The sequence below is a fragment of the Aethalodelphis obliquidens genome, unplaced genomic scaffold, assembly GCF_003676395.1.
Source record: "Aethalodelphis obliquidens isolate GAN/ISIS:26980383/991018 unplaced genomic scaffold, ASM367639v1 scaffold11, whole genome shotgun sequence".
In the NCBI taxonomy this organism is placed as follows: domain Eukaryota; kingdom Metazoa; phylum Chordata; class Mammalia; order Artiodactyla; family Delphinidae; genus Aethalodelphis; species Aethalodelphis obliquidens.
Window position 1 is genome coordinate 29,682,114 of NW_020837955.1, and position 19,518 is coordinate 29,701,631.

At 44.0% G+C, this 19,518-nt stretch overlaps 1 long non-coding RNA gene and 1 other non-coding gene across 2 annotated transcripts; one reads left to right on the forward strand and one right to left on the reverse strand.

Annotated features, from left to right (window-relative positions):
- Positions 1–2,791: 2,791 nt before the first annotated feature.
- LOC113623434 (uncharacterized) lies at positions 2,792–5,912 on the reverse strand. The gene is made up of 2 exons (XR_003433929.1): positions 5,708–5,912; positions 2,792–3,847 (listed from the first exon to the last, which is right to left on the reverse strand). It is a non-coding gene; the product is annotated as an uncharacterized LOC113623434 (long non-coding RNA).
- Positions 5,913–16,462: 10,550 nt separating this feature from the next.
- LOC113623696 (U6 spliceosomal RNA) lies at positions 16,463–16,567 on the forward strand. Its single transcript, XR_003434014.1, has one exon. It is a non-coding gene; the product is annotated as a U6 spliceosomal RNA (small nuclear RNA).
- Positions 16,568–19,518: the final 2,951 nt, after the last annotated feature.

The following is a 19,518-nucleotide window of genomic DNA, read 5'->3' on the forward strand; positions in this document are numbered from 1 at the left end:
AGCTTCCAATTTCAAAGATGTAGGGAAGGTCTTGCTTTTGAAATGGAATGACTGTCTCATTGGGAACACTTTGGGCTAGAAATAGAAGGGGAGCCACGTTCCTCTCTAATTACATCCTCAACCAAAGATGCTTCATTTGTCCTGGGTCAACAATCATCACCCCTTCTAAATCTGCACCCACACCCTGTGTTAGAAAATAAGTGGAAGGACAGTCCCTGATATGTATGTAGGCATGCTAAGTTTTCAAATCTGTACTAAGATTTTATGAACAGAATACTCCATGCTCTGGCCCTATATATAGGCAGAAGAGCAGGGTACTGCCTGAGTGGTAGGATTGAGAACGCTGCTTACATTTATCGCCCAAGCCCACACGCCCACACCCAACTGTCACAGAGCCTGAAATTCCTACCATTAGAGTTGCTACTTTTGGTTGAGGCAGAGGGCTTCAAGAAAACCCTTGTTCAAATATACATATACCAGGCAAGACTTGTTCCACAACACTCAGCTGCACGGAGCATCTCATTTCTTTATTTTTCTATTGCAAATAAAACAGGGCCGGATGGCTTATAAAGAACAGGAATAGGGAATTGGAAATAGTGACGTAACAGCAGCGAAACCTTGCAGATACCTCCTTCACCGAGTGACAAGGGCTGACCTGATCAGTGATGTCATGTGGGTGTCATGCACGTACCCTCTGATGTGACGTGATGTGATGAGAAGGGCAAGTCCCCAGGTCCCATAGCTCCAGTCTAATATGAGAAAAATATCTGACAAACCCAATCTGGGAGACATTCTACAGGATAGCTGGCCAGCCCTCCTTAAGACTGTCAAGGTCATGAAAAACAGGAGAAGACTGAGAAACTGTCACAGATCAGAGGAGACTGAGGAGACGTGGTGATTAAGTACAACACGGTACCCTGGATTAGACCCTAGAACAGAAAGAGGACATTAGTGGAAAAATTAGTTACATCAGAATAAAGTTGGGGTTTAGTTAATATAGAGTACCAATGATGGTTCTGACTTTTGACAACATACCATGGAAAAGTAACTTGTTCCCAATGTTTACCCCTCACTCAATTTGCCTCAGTTTGGGGCAAATTGAGTGAGCAGTAGACATGAACTCACTGTACTATCTCTGTAACATTTCTGTAAATTTAAATTCTTCCAAAATAAGGTTTCTTAAGGGTCAGGGAGAAGTCCAGTACCCATTTTATTCTTTGGGGCTCCCACCTCCAGTCTTGGGCTATAAGGAACCCTGGGAACTTAGTAGGGCCATAGTAGGGCCCCTCTAAGCGTGGGGTCAGTGCTCAGCTGGTTCACCTTACATCCCCTTATGGGTGCAGCCCGCGGCCACCTGTTCGGTGCTGTGGATCCATCGGATGCCAGCCTCACTAGCTCCGTGGGCCCAGGCCAGCCTGGTCCAGGTGCTGGCAGGCAGTTAATGGTGAGTGCTCTACTCTTCACTTGCCAGGCTGGGTACCTGGGAACACTTGCCTTGCCTGTTAGAGCCTCAGGGATCAGCACCTGATCCTTCACTGGCCTGCAGGTAACCAGCCCTTGTCCAAGGTGTCCCCTTTCACAAGGTATTGCCTGCAAGCTAAGGTGGGTCTTCATTCAGAACCTCACTCCTTGCATCTGGCCAGCCTTGGGGCTCCACCCCTTGCACCCTCCCCTTCAACCCACAGAGCCCTTGTCCTTGCAGTGGGTTAAGTCCTATCTCCTGCAGGAACCTAGACTGTTGAAAACACAGGCATCTAAAGCTCGCCTGAGACAGGAGAAGTCCAGACATCCAGGACACGGAACCTGGCTCCTCTTTTGGAAGAAGAAGGAAAAAATACCTCTCATTTTTTCCTGATGAGCTTACAGCTGAGAAAAAAATAGGCATAGTTAATTCTCAATAGTTAATTCTCATAGTTAATTCTCATAGTTAATTCTCACGTTAAATGTTCAACATATGGGGCTTCCCTGGTGGCGCAGTGGTTGAGAGTCCGCCTGCCGATGCAGGGGACACGGGTTCGTGCCCCGGTCCGGGAAGATCCCACATACCGTGGAGCGGCTGGGCCCATGAGCCATGGCTGCTGGGCCTGCACGTCCGGAGCCTGTGCTCCGCAGTGGGAGAGGCCACAACAGTGAGAGGCCCGCGTACCGCAAAAAAAAACAACAAAAAAAGTTCAACATATGGCCTCGTACCACCAACCTGTAGAGGGTGACACATGACCCAGTCATGGGAAGAAGTAGCACCAGGCCCTGTACCACCTTCCACCCCCCCAGAGGGAGACGGAGAAAAACGAAAGGATGAAAGAGTGCCAGGAGCATTTGTGGAGAGTTGTCAACAGGAGTAGCCACTACAGGGTAGTATGGGGGTCCTTTACTATCTGGTGGGCCTCCAAGGTGACCACTCTGCATAAAAAATAAATCCAGCTGTCCCTGCAGAAAAAGAGCCTTGCAGTGTATGGGAGAATTTTCTTTCCTGATATGAGTCTAGATTATACTGCCCCTTGAGGCTTCATACTTGTCCCTCCTTCAGACATGCATGAGCCTGCTCTAACAGACCAAGTGCTCAAAGAATCAGGAGTGCCTCCCATGCCCATAGCAGAACAAGGGGACCCAGCCTAGAGGGCTCAGTTACCAAGGGGTCTGGACCACCTCTTCAAACATCACTGACCATCAAGCTGAAGCCCCAAGTGTCACTCCAGACAGAACAACTCCAACCTGAGCAAAAGCAACGGGGGTACCGCAAGGGGGAGGCATAATTCCAGAGCATGAGCCCCCTTCCATCGGCTCAGGTTGGGTTTCCCAAAAGAGGCAGGGGGAGAGCCTCATAAAGATCGTTGGAGAGCAAGGACCCGGAGGACCCTGCTTAGGATTCGGGGGTGTGCTGGGATGGTGGCCACTATAGCCAGTTTATAGAGGGCAGAAGTTTGTTCAGTGTGAGACGTGGTCCAGGACAAGCTGTGGTCTCTTGCCCGAAGCAAAGGCAGTGGAGCGTCACTCAGGACAGCCTCAGAATTGAGGTCAGGGATTGTGGCTGATTATACAGCCTCCAAGCTTTATTCTCCACCCTCCTGGGTTCTAGGACAGCATCTAATACACTTAAATAAATGTTTTTTCTGCTTCAAGGGGCCAGACTTGGTCTCTGTTATTTGCCATTAAAACCTTGATTGACACATGTTAACTCCTCTTATCCCAAATTAACGTAGATAAATGTCACGTGGAGATGATTCCCTTGAACCTGGAAACAGTAAATTAAATGGACATAATGGACTCTTTCAGCAAACAAGACTAAAAATGCGTTTTTGTTTCCTCCTCCCATAACACATATTAAGTAACCCCATCTCACATTACTTCAGCACCTCAGAGACTCAAACCACTAGGAAGCACAGGAGGACTTGTGAGTTAATTACAATAGCCTTTGCAGGGTTCAGCTTGTGGTTTTCCTCCTACAATGAAATGTGAAGCATGGGGGAGGTGAGCTCTGCCATGTGTTGCTGCTAGTGTTTTTTTTACCAAGGATCCAAGGCTGTTTGATATTTTTGGCTTTGTCATTCCCATTTCCAGTCCCGTTTTGGAACTAAAGCAATACTGAAGTCCAAAGGAGTTTCAGAACTACAAAATGGTCTGTTGGCCCAAGGTAAAAAGTTAAATTCCTGAGGTCCCTCTTCCCATTTTTTCCAGGTTGCTTTTGTCATGTAGCAAGTGGACTTTCCAATACTCTTTAGTTCCTTCCTCCTTAGTACTTACTGCAGGCTCTTTTCCGCCTCCGTTTATCACAGAATCTATTTCGGGGCTGTGGACTTCTTATCTCTTCTTGGGACTCCTCCTGGACAGCGAGACTTCAGACTCAGGACTGGGCACCAGAAAGAAATCAAGGTGTCACCACTTTGCCCTTGGATTCCCAAGGACAGTGTGGCTAAATTTCCCGTCTTGCCCACACCCTGTCACATGACTAGAACCCAACAGAGAAGGAGTTCCCATAGCTGATATCAGAGCTTGGATTTTATGCTCCTCATTCAGCTCTGAAGTTTCAAAATTTGAGAGAGAGATGGAGGGTGCATAATGAAGTCGTTTTTACCCTCTGTGAACTTGGGGCACACTTCAGCACAGCTTGGGACTCCCTAACAGTTAAAAATACCAGTGCTACGTACTTTACTCAAGGACAAGTGCAAACTCTTCTGGCCTCTGTACACTCCTCCGTGTGTGTGTGTGTGTGTGTGTGTGTGTGTGTGTGTGTATGTGTGTGTAACTGACCCTTGTTTTTCATAGAACCCAGCTTTGCCTCACTATATCAGATATTCAGTCTCTAAGAGTGACAGAATCTGAATTTTTCCACCCTGAATTTAACCTGTGTGGTTCCAGCCCCCAACCCAGGGTGACCTCCAAGCTCTTCTGAATCTCCAGATCCTGAGTAGCCTCCTGTGATTGACGAAGGAAGAGTCAGGGGAAGTTGTTGAAGGCAAGAGATATTTTCTGTGAAGCTCCCCATAAGCTGCACAGGAAGACAAATTAGAAGTCTTCTCCTGCTTAATGAAATTTCCTACAAAATTCATCCAGCCAACTCGCCATTCTGCATCATCTGTAGATAATGGATTACACTGACCCAGTGCCCAGCAGAGTAGGTCTGAAATCAATGGTGATGAATAAATAAATGAAAACATGATTTGCATTTAAGCTCAAATAGCTAAGAAAGCGTGATATTTAGTAGCACCTTTGCAAATTCATCTTTTCATGGCAAACTTAGCCTCCAAACCTTGGGTGTATACTGAGGATGCAACTTTCACATTGGCCCATAAGACACATTGTCCTCAGCTGCCTATCCCACCCCTATCTCATTTGAGCCTAAACATAAGAAAGGACAGGAAGTTTTATTCCAGTTTTCCCAGTGAGGAAACTGGGGCTGTGTTATGGGCTGAACTGCATCCCCCCAAACTCATGTGTGGAAGCCTTACCCCCCCCAGCTCCTCAGAATGTGACTCTATTGGAGATAGTGTCATTAAAGAGGTAATTAGGCTAAAATGGGGTCATTAGGGTGGCCCTAATCCAATGTGATTGGTGTCCTTATAAGAAAAGGATATTAGGACACAGAGAGGACATCAGAACATCATCTGTGGGAGCACAGAGAGATGACCAAGGGAGAACACAGCAAGGAGGCAGCCCTCTGCAAGCCAAGGAGAGAGGCCTCAGGAAAAAAGCAAAACAAAACAAAACAAAAATCCTACCAACACCTTGATCTCTGACTTCTAGCCTCCAGAAATGTGAGAAAATAAATGTCTGTCGTTTAAGCCACCCAGTCTGTGGTCTTTTGCTATAGCGGCCCTAAGAGCCTAGCACAGGCTCAAAGATGTTAACACCCTGTAAGAAATAGAGTGAACTTTAGTCCACATGCCCCAATTTGAAACTTCTTTATCAAATAAAACAATTGACTTAGGCGAAAACGCCCTGCTTTGTGGCTGTTAACCTGTAATGGATCTCTGATTTACTTACTGCTTCCTCACTGTTTAATTGCCCTAGGGCTATACACACACAAACACAAATTCCAACGTTCCTTTCATTTCAGGTGACTTTTAGTTCAATTAGTACTTAGAGCAAAATGTTCATTTGATCCTAGGCAGGGCAGCGCTGGAAAATAATTCAGGGTCCACACCCCCTATTTCCCCAAAGAAAAGCTAAAACGGCCCTTCTTATCTGCCCTTATTTGTCTAATACTCACATTTCTTATTTGAGCAACACGCAGAGAATGACAAAGATCCTGAGAAAAATTAGACTTCTTCAGGCAGACATAATTCCAATTAAAACAGCCCTTGGATCCTGACTTGTCTCCTTTGGGGAAAACTGCAGTGCACTGCTCCCCCACTCAGGCCAAAAGTGACCAGGCACTGCGAAGGGGTCACCGCTTTACTTCTAAGTCTAGGCTTTCCCTGCCAGTTTACTGTCTGGGAGGTGGCGGCAGAGCTCATTTGCATTCCGAGGCAGAACTGAAACTTGGGGGCGTGAGCAATGATTTGCATTATGAGCCCATTTCCCCTTTTCCTCTCTGCTTCCCCAGGGACGCTCACTAAGTCCCAAGTGGGCCTGACGCCTGGGGTCTGCCTTCTTGAAGCAGAGAGAAGGCCCCTTGGTCCCAAAGACAGCTCTGGAACAGGTGGCCCAGGAGCCAAGCTGTATTCTGCGCAGAGCCCTCCCCCTGCTGAACCGGCTAGAGATGCCTTTGTTACCACTGGGGTGGGAAGGAGGCTGGAGGAAGGACACAGCTGACTTTCCCAGCAGGCAGAGATCAGGCACTGACCTGGTTAAAATAGTAACTGCTGAAAGTGACAGCGACATAAGCCATGTGTGCAGCAGTCACAATCGGGGTTCTCCAGCCATGCTCTGGCTGAAGACCAACCTGAGTGCTTTTGTACCCTGCCCAGCTCCAGGACCAAAACCTAAGTGTTTTGGGAATTTGCATTCCTGTCTACTAATGTAAGTACTGTACTTTAACTGGATTCCTTAAAAATATGCCTCTGTGTCTTCATTATCATCATCTTTGCAGTTTTCAGGATGATCATTAGATTTTTATCAATATATGCACAACTGGCAAAGATTCCAATCATGCCACTAAAGAACAATCCCAAAGTCTCTGACCTTCATGCAGAGTGGGGAAGTTGTCATCCCACCCAGACTGTGACATGGGGGCGATACGGCGGCTTGGGAGGTGTGTGAATCTTAGACGTGTTAAGCTCTAAGTAATGCAGCTCTTCCCTCTCTTCCAGCGGCCTTTGAAGTAAAGGCAAATTTAAGTCTGCTGATCCCCAAACATCATAAAATGAGGTGTAAGGACCCCGGGGCAGTGGCTGATTGCCCATCTAAACAGCCACCACAGAGGACGCACTACTGATGCATTCCCAATGCAGCACAAGTCCTTTACTAAAGATTTTATTAAGGAAAACCATATTTTTCACTCCCCACTAAAGCAAGTTTGCAAATTTCTAGATACACCTCAGTTTTAATACCAAAGCTCCAGCAACATACCCAGCTACTAAAGCAAATATTATCCTACATTAAATGGAAACGGCTCCCTGAGAAAAATTCCCTACATGTCAAGCCAGGGTTAAACCGTCTAGAATGAGAAAGACAGAAATGAGTGAGGTTTTCCTTTCCAGAGAGAAAACCACTTAGAGGAGACCAGGTTCCCGGCAGGGAAGCCTGATAAGTGTCCCCGTGGGCTGCGAGGGGCCCTGGGCCAAAGGAGGAGATGAGACGGGGCTCTACACCCAGGGAGGCGGGGGACGGCAGGGGCGCAGATGGAGGTGAGGCTCTAGAAGGAAAAGAAGGGCAGAGCCGTGGTTCGAGCCGTGGGAAATCCTCAAGCGATGATTTAGGAAGTGAAAAGGGACTCACAGCCGCGGGTCGAGTAAAGTGGCTGGAAGCTCCTAAGGGGAGCGGTTCCCAGCGCGCTCCCCACTCCCAGGGCACCTTTCAAAGCCCTGCCTAGACACCCGGACAAAGAGATTAGCCGGCTCAGAAACTCCTCGTCTGCCTTCCTCTCCACCTCCGCCCCGCCCCCGACCGCGGGCAGGCGGGCCGCTCGCAGGCTTCCTTTGATTCATAGATGGCTGCGTTTCCAACAACCCTATAGGAAGCAGGAGGGGCTGAACCTCCAGCCCAGGCTTTCGGGGGCCTAGGGTTCCTTCAAAGAAGGAAATGATTGTGTTGACTTAATTTGGAAGCCCCGAATTTCATGTGCCCTTAATTTGAAAGCTGGATTTTCTCTCCCACTTTCTTCCTAACCTGAGAAACAGATCCTTAGCTGGAAAGCTCCAGCTCCAGAGGGAGCATATGGCCACTGTCACTTGCAGAAGGGAGGGCTGGATGGACAGAAAAATGGTCTGGCAACATCTCAGTTGACACCAAAGGCTAGTAGCTCATCAGTAAGAGAGCACTGCCCATGCCGGAGATGGAGGCCCTGAACAGATCCCAGACACACTGAGGCTTTAACTGACAGTGACTTAGGGCACTGGTAGGAGACAGGGGACTGCACCAGAGGACACACTCGCAGTTGCCTGCTCTGAACCCAGCTTCCTGTCACCTCGATAAGGTGTCTTTTCAGACTGTAAGGTCCTCATCCTTTTTATATGAATTGCATGCCCTGCTGTCATCTCAGCCGGCCCTGTTCCATTCCTCAGTCACATCTGTCATGTGGAAATAGAAGAGGAGGACTTGATTCTTAAACCAAGGGCCTCCATTAGCTACCTTTAGTTTTTCTCCAGAAATTGGAACAATTAATTGGATGGTTATAAACGACAGGAGAAAGTTTTGTTATTTTTAGCAATCTATAGCGAATGTAATAAAATTCAGAGTCATAAAGCAGAGCCTGCTGGATTTCTTCTTCATGTGGTGGTGATATGACATTAAAGCAGCTCTTTTTTCCAGGAGGGCATTTCCTCTCTGCTTGCAATGCTGCTTGATCAATCCCATCCTAAACTCTCTCCAGATAGGAGATAGCTGAGACAGAGCTCAGAAATAAAAATAGTGCTTTCTAGAAGAAAGAAAGAAAGAAAGAAAGAAAGAAAGAAAGAAAGAAAGAAAGAAAGAAAGAAAGGGAGAAAGAAAGAAAGGGAGAGAGAAAGAAAGGGAGAGAGAAAGAAAGAGAGAAAGAAAGAGAGAAAGAAAGGGAAAGAAAGAAAGGGAAAGAAAGAAAAGTAAGACCCATTGATTAAGTTGCTCAAGTTTAATCCAAATTAGCCTCCCAAATTTTGGAGTGTTAGAAACTAGATTAAGAAGTTAAAGATTTAGATAACAGTAGTGTTGTTGGCCCCTCCTGGGAGTGGGCAGTTTGAGAAGTGGATCTGCCAGCCGGAAACGAGACGGCTCTGCAGCGCATTGGGCTCATTCTCTCTAACAAACATCTGCAAAGTGCTGCAGGCATGTTGCCTTTCTTCCAAATGTCCAGCTCTAGGAGACTTGAAAATTCTTCAAAGGTTGGAAAGCTTTTGATATTTTCTGTTTAGGGATTTGGGCAACAGTAGAATCACACACTAGGTTATGCTAGTACCAGCCATCCAGGGTCACAGACTTGTCTGGGGGCTGAGTATACGCAAAGACGGGGACTAAAAGCCCAAGTTACAGGAAAGATCTCTCAGGATCCTGCAGACTGGGCTCCCGCCAGGTGACGAGAAAGAAAGGGAGATGCATGCTTCCTAGTGTGTGATGATTGGCTGGTTTCATAACGTTCCTCTGCCACCTAGTGGCAGTTAGAGCCTACACGTAAGTCCCACAGAACCTTCTAGGAGTACCTATGTCAGGGAGGATTATCTACAAAACTTTTAAGAATTAACTTCATGTTTTACACAAACGCTTTTCAAAACATCCTTCCTGAGGTTCACCAGAGAGATCAATGAAAACTGACTTCGGGTCTATCATGGTGTGTGGGGCGATGCCCACTTTACAGGGACACTTTGCCTAAGAACTTGTAGCAGGTAACAGCTTTTTCCTTCATAACAATGTGATCCACAGCACAAAAACTACACACACTCACACACACACAGTCCTTGCTCTCTTTATCACTAGACACAAGGAGTTCCACTGTAACTCCCTGGCTGGCCTCTACTGTATGTACTGCTTTGGGGATTCTTTTCTAAGGATGAGGCCAGCCTTTAATGACATCATGCCAATTTGCATGACTGCAGTCTTTTGCCTGGTATCTATGACCTTGCACTGTTCTTCCTTGCCTGGAAGAGCCATGTTCAGTGCTGGTGTTCTGAACTCTCTACCATGACAACAGCTTGTTTTTATTCAGTGCTCAAACTGCATGAAAGAGTGGATGGTATAGGCTTGTTATTTCATTTGAATCTCAAGACAGTACTACGAGCAAGGTACCTACTCTCATCATCATTGTACCTACGAAGAAACTGAAGCACAAAAAGGTTTCATCAAGTGATCAGACCCAGGTGGTCAGATTCCAGAACGTATACTCTTTAGCTATTTTGCCACAGCTTCCTTCAAGTTCATATCATATCCCCACTACTGGACTTTTTGATGGTATGAAATTTATCGAATTTTTCAAGCTGATCAAATTGCTTGATTAATAGTCCAAGCTCATCACTACGCACAAATATAAGGTCTCTCAGCATAAATAAACCCAGCCTTATTCCAGGAGGTGGGTGTCATACTGGCATTGCATGTCAAATTATGTCAAGGACTTCTTAGCACAGAAGCAGAGGCCTGGAAGTGAATTACACATGTGAAAGATCTGTAGCATATTTCAGACTAGCAAATCTCAGTGAATATTTCCCAGAACCATTCCAAAGGAAGAACTTATAGATGGTGTGAAGGAGTGAAATGAGCCCAGATCCAAAGTCGGGCACCTGAGCCCCTCGTATGCAGTCACATGAATTGGGAAACTAATTTTATTAATCGCTAAAAATCATTCTTTCAACAAAGCTAAAAAGTAAAATAAACATTGAAATTTAAAATCTTAAGCAAAATGTGACAGCATAAAAAATACTCCAATTTACACATTTTCAGGCAAACATAACATGGTTTTTTAGTGCTTTGACATGAATAAAATCATTCAGTTTTGTGCCTTTCAATTTTTAAAGCCACTTGAGGTTTTAAGGCCGAGTGTTGCTAAATCTGTTAGATGTTCTTGTCACCTCAGGGTGCTCCTAAATCATTTAAAATTAGTTTTCATTCAGAGAAAGGACATTCTGCGGAGGATAGAGTAATGAGAATGGTCAAAATTAATAATATTAAAGGGAACATACTCCACAAAAACTTATACTCATGTCATTTGAGGTTGCTTAAAGTTTTTTTTTCAATTTTCCTTTTTAATAATGATGTACAAACAGTAATTGATTGCACCCATGATTAATTCTATAGCTCTCTACTTGACTATCTCTATCTTCTCCATATCTTTTACAACAGACGTTTGATTCATGTCGATTAATTAGATCAGAATAAGAAATGTCAATAAGTCAGCGACTGGCAAACTAACTGTACTTGGCCTTGAAATCTTGGGTCTATCTGGGCCATATCTTTATTTTACAATATGTGATGGAATTTTACATGTTGTAATCCTTTCCCATCCAATAAACGTTGAAGCTCAAAGAGCTTTTACCTTGGCTGTTGGCAAATCAATCAACCAAAGTAGTTAATGCAAAAAAATTTTAATATATTGTTGGATTGTTAGCAAAATGTCTGCCAAAGGAGCTTTTCAGTACAGAAAACAAATATTTTTAAAATATAAAAATATATTTGTAAATAGAAGATATGTTTTAAAATATAATTTGAAGCGGTCCTAATACAATATTGTTTTCCATTACACATTAAAATGCAATGACAGGGACTTCCCTGGTGGCGCAGTGAAGAAGACTCCGTGCTCCCAAAGCAGGGGGCCCAGGTTCGATCTCTGGTCAGGGAACCAGATCCCACATGCATGCCACAACTAAGAGTTCGCATGCCACAACTAAGGAGCCGGTGAGCCACAAATAAAGAGCCCGCCTGCTGCAACTAAGACCCTGTGCAACCAAATAAATAAATTTTTTTTAAAAAAATGTAGTTAAAAAAAAATGCAATGACAAAGCTCTGTTTCCTTTCAACTAAAATGTGTCCGGATACCAAAGGGCAGTCCACTGCCTGGACAGCTCTTTGTGTTTGTTGAAGTCAATGACTTCTCCCATATCCTGCTAGAGCAAAAACTGGCAAAAAGCAAGAATCTTTCCTAGAGACTCTACCATTTCTCTAGCAAGAAATACATGCCATTTTTGTATACTGTAATAATCAAGGAATGGTATATTCTTTTTCAATGACCTGCAGAGCAAATTGTACCTTGGGCTGCACAAATTAATCTGAATTACCCGGTACAGAGATCTATTGTGATACTGTTTATATGCCTGTGTTAATTTTTCCTTGGCATTGTATAATTTGGTCTTGCAACTGCTTAGGTAAATAGTAGTTAAGAGAACACTGAATAATTTATAATTCATTCACTTATTTGATAAGTGGTGATTGTGCATTCTCTAGGTGCTGGACTATGCTAGAGCTGAGGATTCGGGTGACTAGGAATTTGGTGTCCTTGCTGAGAGCAAAAGCTCTACAGTCAGCTGGCCTGGGTGCAGATGCTGACTCAGCTACTTACTAGCCAGGTGACCTCAAGCATGCTGCTTAAACTTACTTAGCTTATTCATCTCTAAAATTTATTTTTTTGCAAGAATCAAACGAGTTAACAAAAGAGTACCTGGTTTATAGTAGGCATCTGCCATTTTAATTAATACAGCAATGGATTAGCACAGGCAGAGAGGAGGCATTCCAGAAAAGTTAGGTGTGAAGTTGCTCCCAGTCCTTGTCAGGGAGGCATTTGTTTGCTAGTGTTGTCAGATTTATTGATTTTATTAAAATTTACCTGCTCGAGGCCACAATCAATACCACTGAAACTCTGATCTCAGAATAGTCCATGTGCCCTGGTGTGATGCATCCATTGAATCGACCATTGTTTGCTCTGCCTGATATAATAGGTGTCTTCTCAAAATGCTATGAAGGACCACCACTTCCCTGGTGGTCCAGTGGTTAAGACTCCATGCTGCCAATGCAGGGGGCCCAGGTTCGATCCCTGGTCAGGGAACTAGATCCCGCATATCACAACTAAAGAGCCCGCGTGCTGCAACGAAGATCCCACATGCCGCCACAACTAAGACCCAGTGCAGCCAAATAAATAAATAAATATTCAAATCCTCTCCCACAAAGACAAAGCAGAACAATTAAAGCTCTTGTGTTCCCAAAATTCTAAAAAAAAAAAAAAAAGCCATGAAATGCTCCTTGTCCTATCTTACCCCCACTCCTTGCAGTGTCTTTGAGACACAGCAATTGCTCACCGCCATAATCTCTCAAAACAGGTCTCCAATTAACTTGCTTGCTTCCTGGAATTACCTGAATTCTCATCATTGGCTCTCATGGTTCTGAGAAAACTATGAGACCAAATGATGCTCAGAGAGATTGCCAGAAGAGCTTGGATGTGCTAACCAGGCCCTGGAGAGTCTCTTACTGCTCTGTAGGTCCCTGCAGCACAGGCTGGAGCCAATGTGTTGTCATCTTGTTTGTTAGTTTATTTATATTCTGTCCTCGTTTTTCCTCATCCCCACTTCCAACTATGTGCCACTTAAATTGTAGAAAAGCACTGAGTATTTACAGCTCACAGTTTCTTGGTACCGCCATTAGCAACTGAAAGCAGCTCAAGGAAGCACTCCACTTGACATAGGATGACAACTAGTTTGCCAACTAAATTTAAAAGAAAAAAGCTCCTCTCTTCAGGGCAAAATATTTTGAAATAATTTCTCAAACTATTTTGAAGTTACCCTTAATCTGAAGTTACTTGCTTTTTGCTAATATTTTAATCTTTACTAAAAATGTTTACTGCTGGTATTCTCAGCACCTAAAACAGCGCTGGACATGTGCTTTGTAAATTTTGCTGAACGAATTGAAGTACGATGGGCATGATTATCAATATAAGATTGTTCGGAAAATTATATGATGGATCTCATGATATGAAGAGGATTCAGTGAACTATATCCAGAGTAGAATTTATTCATTTACTCATTTAATAAATATATATGGTACTTAGTATTTGCCAGGCACTATTATAAGTGATTTATACACAGTAATTAATTTAGCTAATATTTCCTCTCTATAGGGCTGAATAATCAGATCCTAGAAATAGAGTCTGAACAAAAAGAGGTGCATAGATTTCTATGGATATTTTGTAAGAAATGTGTAAGACTTTTTCATAGTAATAACACCTTATTACTTATTCTAAAAGGCCCATGTTATATGCTTTATAAAATAAACCCCTTTCATCCTCACAACAAATGTATGTTGTAAGTGTTCTTACAGGTATAAAAACTGAGGCTCAGAGAGAGCAGATATAGGTCCAAAACCCAAAGTTACAATGTTAAGAATTTGAACCCAGCTCTGAATTCAAAATTTTTGCATATTTGGAAATCATCTTTTTCCCTTATTTACTTTCTGCCCTCTTTCTTCCTCACTCCTACTCACAAGTACTTTGTAAGCTCTATGCATCGGCAGACAAAACCTGCTCCTTCATTGTACTATCCCTGTGCCTAGATCAGGCCAGGCATTTATGGGCACTGGGGAAATATTTGTTTGATGGGTGAATAAATGGACCCCAGAGTCCTTGCAGAGGTGCCACACTGCCTTCTGAATACCACCAGTTTCCTCTAAAGTAATTTATAACAATTTCCAGACTTATTTTTCTAACTGAAATGTTTATTAGCTAAAGCATATGTAGTGTGTTAGGTACCTCCTCCAGATTTTTAGGAACCAGGTGTGCTGAAAGAACATGGGCTTTGAGAAGCCATGCAAAAGGCCAATGGGTACATGAAAATGTGCTGAACATCACTGATCATCAGGGAAATGCAAATCAAAACCACAATGAGCTATCAACTCACACTTGTTAGAATGGCTTTTATTCAAAGGACAAAAGGGACTTCCCTGGTGGTCCAGTGGTAAATAATCCACTTTACAATGCAGGGACTGGGCTCGATCCCTGGTCAGGGAACTAAGATCCCATGCTGCGGAGCAACTAAGTCCTCGCGCCACAACTACTGAGCTCACATGCCTCAGTAGAGAGCTGCATGCCGCAAACTACAGAGCCCACGTGCTCTGGAGCCTGCAAGCCACAACTAGAGAGAGAAAATCCACACATGACAACTAGAGAGACGCCCGTAGACCACAACGAAGAGCCCGCATGCCACAACAAAAAGATCCCGCATGACTCAACGAAGATCCCGGGTGCCACAAGACCCGATGCAGCCAAAAATAAAATAATAAATAAATCTTTTAAAAAAAATAAAAGGACAAAAGATAAGTATTAGCAAGGATTGGATGAAGGGGAACACTTGTGCACTGTTGGTGGGAATGTAAGTTGGTGCAGCTACTATGGAAAACAGTATGGAGGTTCCTCAAAAAATTAAAAATAGACCTACCATAGAATCCAGCAATCCCATATCTGAGTATATATCCAAAGGAGATGAAATCGGCATCCCATGTTCATTGCATCATTATTCACAAAGCCAAGATATGGAAATAACCTAAATATCCATCACTAGACGAATGGATAAAGAGAATGTAGTATATATATTCAATGGGATATTATTCAGCCTTAAAAAAGGAGATCCTTTTCAGAAGGTCATACAACGTATTTCACTCTCACTTTCAGTAGCAGTCTGGGTCGTCAGGACACAGAAACAATACAGTATGCTAAACAAAAGCTTAATACAAAGAATTACTGTGATAAAGAGTTACTATAAGATATAAGGAAATTCTGTACGATACCTTTGGCTGAGGGAGAGAACCCAAGGATGCACAAACTTGGAAGGGGTTCAGACTGCGCTGGAGAAGGTGTGGTTCAGCCCATTGGGTAGCAGAGGTGTTAGCAGGTTTGGCCAGGATGGAGCTGGTCTGGAGCTGCTTGGCAAACAATAGGTAGGAGTGCCAGCTGGGGAGCAGGTGGTCAGCAACCAGTGGTGTGGACCTGCACGGGCTATTTTGTGTGTAACTCTCTGGACCACATGTAACTTTGTGTAGCCATGCAGGGGCTTTGGTTTCCATGTTGAGAAGGCCATGGAACGGTTACCATAAAGTGCTGCAAAGTTGCAGAGGGATGCCTGGGGCAGGCTCCACTGGATGTCCTCTCATGCACGAGGCTGACACCCAGCCCCTGCCAGCAACTTCCAGAAACTTCTTCCTCCTGTAAGTTGCTTCTATTGCTCTCTGCCGAGGAAGGTTAACACCATGCTTACTTTAAAGGAGAGATGGTTAAAGGAATTCTCTTGTTGATCACGGGGCAGATATTTCGGAATGCATTTGGACCTGAGAGGCAATAAGTCAATAACCCACACAACTTCCATCTTCAGAGCTTCCTTAACTCCTTTGGTTCCAAGGACCTGTAGAACCATAAGGTATTGGTATTAACTGTTTCGGGCACTATCAGGGTCATCGGTGCCTCTGGAGCAAAGAAAAGCCTGATGAGGTGTGACCTCAGGCAGATCACTTCCCCCCATGAGCCTTTTCCCTCATCTTATAATGAGCGACTGAAGTGAATCAGTGGTTTTTCAAATACCAGGCTCCACTGAAGGAAGAAAACAGAGCGTTTTGCAGAACTAAACTCATGCAGTTGAAAAGTGGAATCTTTCAGCCTTTTTTGAAAAGTGTTAAAACATCCTGTCTTTCATGAAATTATGGTGATAAACTGCAGTTCTTTTTGATTCTCACTTAGCAAAATAAAAGTCTGCAAGCTCAGAATTTTGTTTTTGAAATTTTACTAGCCTGTAGGACCTGCAAGTCTGGACTTGAGCCTAGATGCTCTCTCTCGAGCCTTCCTTCATCTCTCAGACCTGCGGTTCCACAGAGCCCTGTGGTCTTTGCTTCTCATCATCCAACTGTAAAGCAGGCAGAAGAAAATCTAGAAAAGGCGCTTGCTTCAGCAGCACCTGTTGTAAATTTGCACCCATCACAGAGATCCACATGGCCCCTGCACAGTGATGACTCACCAATAAGTGAAGCATTTCATATTTTTAAGATATTTTGTAAACCCCAGGGCAACCATCAAGACTTTTTTTTTTTTTTTTTCCTACAGTACGCGGGTCTCTCACTGTTGTGGCCTCTCCCTTGCCAGAGCACAGGCTCCGGACGCGCAGGCTCAGTGGCCATGGCTCATGGGCCCAGCCGCTCCGCAGCATGTGGGATCCTCCCAGACCGGGGCACAAACCCGTGTCCCCTGCATCGGCAGGCGGACTCTCAACCACTGCGCCACCAGGGAAGCCCCCAAGACATTTTTTTAAAAAGGGTTAACTCCTAAGCCAGTACTGGAGATATAATTGAATCATACAAACGAATTAATCCAAAAGCAGGCAGAAATTCTAGAAAAGGATGGAAAATTTATTTTACACATGTATCTTGCTTAGCATAATGACTGAGTCTTAGTGGCAGCAAACAGAGCCTGAGTTCTATCAAAACACACACTGAGTCAGGAGCAGTGCTTGAGTTATCTATATTGCTTTGAAAGCACCACAGAACCTAAAGGAAATATTGACAGTGGAGCTTTCTTAAACTAAGAAAATGAGCGACAACCACGTGGCAGGGGTGGCACGTGGTTAGGTGCCAGCTAACCGTCTGCCTTCCTATCTTCAACAGCCCACCAGTGCTTGTGTGTTAGCTAGGGGGTGGCTGGAATTGGAACCCGGGTTAGACCTCCTGACCTCCAGAGGCTACAGGAGGCAAGTCATGTGAACACCTCCCTTTGGCTGGTATTAGTAAAATTCTAAGCCCCATAGTGCTTTTTTTCCCTTTCCTTCCTCCTTCCTACAAAAGGGTGAAACACTCACAGTATGTTCACAGTTAGAACCAGGCCCTCAGGACAAAGTCTATGTGACAATGTCAAACAAGTATTAATTTTAAAGCTCCAGCCATCTAAACACTCCCCCTGCTGACACCTCAGTGGCTGTGCACAAGACGATAGGGTTGGCTCGAAAATGAGTAACTTGCATTCTTCTCGTTACTTATTTTCATCATGCAGCCGCCGAACCCGCCATCCCATCTTCAGAAATGGCATCAGGCTGCAGGTGTCTCTAGGTTGCACAAAGGTCTGAAGCAAGAATTGAATTATAGACCTTCTCAGGGAATGCTGCTCAAATGAACATTGGCAATACTTCACCTTCTCCTACCTCTTTCCAAACTCAATCTTTTTCAAGAGAATAAGGAAACTGAACAATAGGATCTTTCCAGATAGTAACTATGTGTGTGTGCGTGTGTGTATAATCTCCACCCCTCACTCCTCCCTTTCTCTTACTATGCACTCCTATGGTACCAGCATGTGATATGATTCTTAGAATACAATTTTAAAAGTCAACTATAGTGGGCTTCCCTGGTGGCGCAGTGGTTGAGAGTCCACCTGCCGATGCAGGGGACACGGGTTCGTGCCCCGGGCCGGGAAGATCCCGCATGCCGCGGAGCGGCTAGGCCCGTGAGCCATGGCCACTGAGCCTGCGCGTCCGGAGCCTGTGCTCTGCAATGGGAGAGGCCACGACAGTGAGAGGCCCGCGTACCGCAAAAAAAAAAGTCAACTATAGCAAAAAAGAGTACATATTCATTGAAAAATGTTTTGGAAACAAGAATTTAAAGTGAAATATGAAAGTATACCACTCCTCAGGGGAAGCCACTGTTGAGTCTATGTATCCAATCAGAACTTCTCCTTTACATATACACATAGTTGTATATATAACAGTATTTTTTCACTTTGTTGTAAAGGTTATTCTATTAAAGCAACAATTTTTATAATACACATATATATGCATCCTTCAACATTTTGAATAATAGTTTTTTAAAAAAAAACAGGAATTAGCCCTTTATTTTTAAAGACTTAGCTTATATGTCCACATCTCAGAGCTTTGCAGTTTACAAAGTTCTTCCACATTCAGTATCCTATTTAGTCCTCAGAAAAATAGGTTTTATCATCCCGATTTTACAGGTGAGAAAACTAAAGCTCAAAGTGGTAAAGTGACGTGTTTAAGGTTTTACCATCAGTGGCGGGGCAGGGTTGTCCAAGTCCATGTCCAGATCATTTCACAGCCCTCAGCGTTCTCCGGTTCCTTAGATGGAGATGGGGCAGGAAAGGGAGGCTCCATTACAGTCACCAACAGGGCAGCATGAAAAGGTATACCCATAGGTAATTCAGAAGCTTAAGGAACACCTATTCATTGCCCAGACTGTCAAGAAAATTATAATATCATCTATCAACTGTGAGTCCCCGGCAAATCTCTACTGAGTTTAAAAGGGAACAAAATGACTGATTTTATTTCTGTTCTTCTCTGATTGCAGTTAGAGGAAGAGCTTAGTCAAAAGACAATCAGAAAGAGGAAGAAAAGAGGGGCACCAAGTCTCCAACTAAGAGTCTGCTAAATCACACAAACTTGCACATCCATCTTCTTTAATAGATTATTGGTCTTTTGTTTAAACCATATTAGTGCAAAGAAAAAGAATCTAAATATGACTTCAACCCACTCACTGAAGTATTAGTACTTTTGACTTTTGGGAGGCAGCAGAGGATAGTGAAAGGCACCCCCAAACCGTGTTCAAATTCCACCTCAACAAATCCCTAGCAAGAAGATCCTCAGAACTACTGTGCACCTGTTTCCTAACTCATACGGTTGTCAGAGCCTCCCTCAAAGCAGTTCATTAGTATTTGTTCCCTGCCCCTGCCGTGATGTTTGTCCTTTAACTGTGTTCCTTATCATTTCAAAGGGAAAACAAACGTTCTTAAAATGCAAAAGCAATACAGTACATTGTATTTGATTTATTTCTGACCAGAGAGACTAGGTTCTAAATGCTACTGTTAAGTAAATACAGCATTGGGTAAACTCCTAAAACACATTAGAGCACCTCGCAGGACAAACCATGTTCATATATGTAGCTGCTTTTCTTATACTGACAAGTGTCCAGAACCAATCAGAGGGCCTTTTAACTTCATTG